Source organism: Schistocerca cancellata, unplaced genomic scaffold, assembly GCF_023864275.1.
Source record: "Schistocerca cancellata isolate TAMUIC-IGC-003103 unplaced genomic scaffold, iqSchCanc2.1 HiC_scaffold_242, whole genome shotgun sequence".
NCBI lineage: Eukaryota > Metazoa > Arthropoda > Insecta > Orthoptera > Acrididae > Schistocerca > Schistocerca cancellata.
Window position 1 is genome coordinate 80,001 of NW_026046264.1, and position 2,500 is coordinate 82,500.

At 55.1% G+C, this 2,500-nt stretch overlaps 1 protein-coding gene and 1 non-coding gene across 2 annotated transcripts in view; one reads left to right on the forward strand and one right to left on the reverse strand.

Annotated features, from left to right (window-relative positions):
• Positions 1 to 2,500, reverse strand: part of LOC126113206 (uncharacterized) — a 36,987-nt gene that overhangs the window by 16,931 nt on the left and 17,556 nt on the right. The gene's annotated exons all lie outside the window — the stretch shown is intronic.
• LOC126113224 (small subunit ribosomal RNA) overlaps positions 2,274 to 2,500 on the forward strand; it is a 1,909-nt gene continuing 1,682 nt past the window's right edge. The window contains exon 1 of the ribosomal RNA XR_007524758.1: positions 2,274 to 2,500. This exon is cut by the window's right edge and continues 1,682 nt beyond it. This is a non-coding gene — a ribosomal RNA (small subunit ribosomal RNA).

Genomic DNA, 2,500 nt, shown 5'->3' on the forward strand with positions numbered 1-2,500 from the left:
TGCACCGCAATGTAACTCAATTTGCACCGCAATGTAACTCAATTTGCACCGCAATGTAACTCAATTTGCACCGCAATGTAACTCAATTTGCACCGCAATGTAACTCAATTTGCACCGCAATGTAACTCAATTTGCACCGCAATGTAACTCAATTTGCACCGCAATGTAACTCAATTTGCACCGCAATGTAACGCAATTTGCACCGCAATGTAACGCAATTTGCACCGCAATGTAACGCAATTTGCACCGCAATGTAACGCAATTTGCACCGCAATGTAACGCAATTTGCACCGCAATGTAACGCAATTTGCACCGCAATGTAACGCAATTTGCACCGCAATGTAACGCAATTTGCACCGCAATGTAACGCAATTTGCACCGCAATGTAACGCAATTTGCACCGCAATCTACCCCCAAGTTGTGCCTTAACCTAACCCACGTTGTGCCTTAACCTAACCCACGTTGTGCCTTAACCTAACCCACGTTGTGCCTTAACCTAACCCACGTTGTGCCTTAACCTAACCCACGTTGTGCCTTAACCTAACCCACGTTGTGCCTTAACCTAACCCACGTTGTGCCTTAACCTAACCCACGTTGTGCCTTAACCTAACCCACGTTGTGCCTTAACCTAACCCACGTTGTGCCTTAACCTAACCCACGTTGTGCCTTAACCTAACCCAAGTTGTGCCTTAACCTAACCCAAGTTGTGCCTTAACCTAACCCAAGTTGTGCCTTAACCTAACCCAAGTTGTGCCTTAACCTAACCCAAGTTGTGCCTTAACCTAACCCAAGTTGTGCCTTAACCTAACCCAAGTTGTGCCTTAACCTAACCCAAGTTGTGCCTTAACCTAACCCAAGTTGTGCCTTACCCTGCTCTGTAATTGGCATATGACACGTTACAGTAATGTATTGTCCAACCGCAACCCGCTCAGAATGTTGTGTACACAGCTACGTGTCATCTCCCCATAACAGCTGCATTGCAGTGTGGTACGCCATAGAGACGTGTGGGAGTAATGGACGCAGTGGATGGCGATCAGCATGAGCCGTCTGTTCATGTAGTGGCGCGTGTATGCAGACGTAGTAGTCTCTTCTCACACAATGTGATAGCACGGTGCCCCGCGTTCCACATCTGCGACATGCTACAGAGGCCGGTTGACAGTTGGTCGCGCAGTGGACATCGCATACGTACGGGGGCACCTTCCACGTGCCCTCTAGTCGGGCACATTTTGTTGCGTGGATGTGAGCGGATGTAGTGTGTCTTGACACCTGACAGGCAGGCATGCAATAATAGTTGACTTTGCAAACGGGGATGGACGTGTACGTTTACTGGTGACGTTACGCAAATGAACAACTGGTAACCCGTTGTGGTGCGGTTGTCCTTGCTGGAGGTACATCTGTGAGGGCAACGATCGGTACAGCTACGAAGCGGTCCCCACCATACCAACGAACGTGAATGTGAATCTGGGTGTGAAGCGATACGCGGCTGTGGGTGGGTGGGACTGTCCCCGGCCGGTGAGGGGGGGCCGCCCGGCGTGCTGGCCGCGCGGTGCGTGGGCGCACGCGCTACAGCCGGCTGGTGGGGGCGCCCAGTGGCAGGCGCGCCGGCCGACGGACGCGGCAGGCGGCGCAGCTGCGCGCCGGGGCACCCTGCGCGCGGCGCCGTGCAGCCAAAGTGGGTCCTCGCCGGCCCGGTGCGAAGCGCGGTGGACATCTGCAGTGTGCTGGTCCGATTGAGGACTGTGTGCGTTGAGGATGCGCCGCCGCCCGGCACTCGGCGCCGCGACGCCGTCTGCTGCTCGGTCGCCCCAGCGGTTCTCGCTGGTGGTTTGTATCGCAGTTGTGCAGACGTGTTGGCACGTGCGCTGTGCTGGGAGAGTTCGCTTCGGCACCCACGTGGGGCCTTTGCCCTTCTGTGGCGCTGGCGTTGGAGCTGCCGGTCACCGTAGGTGGCGCGTGTTGTCTCCCGCCGGCAATGCCACGACAGCACGCTCCCGGGCCTCTGTCGGCAGCGGCAAGCTCAGTTGGGAGCACGGGTGGTCGCACCTAAAGCGTCTACTCGCCTAACTCCGGGCGATTGCGCCTCTCTCGAACCCGACCAAGTACTTAGGACGGCGCTGCGCGCCGCCGGGACCTGAGAGGGTTTCGAGGTGTATTGTGCAGGGGAGCTCAGCCTCCTCCTGTTTGCAGAATAATTGAGCGGACGCTTGCGTGTTCGCGCGGGCCTCTGGGACACACTCCCGGGCGGCCGGCTGCTCAGCTCTAGTTGACGCAGCTCCCTGGTTGATCCTGCCAGTAGTCATATGCTTGTCTCAAAGATTAAGCCATGCATGTCTCAGTACAAGCCGCATTAAGGTGAAACCGCGAATGGCTCATTAAATCAGTTATGGTTCCTTAGATCGTACCCACGTTACTTGGATAACTGTGGTAATTCTAGAGCTAATACATGCAAACAGAGTCCCGACCAGAGATGGAAGGGACGCTTTTATTAGATCAAAACCAA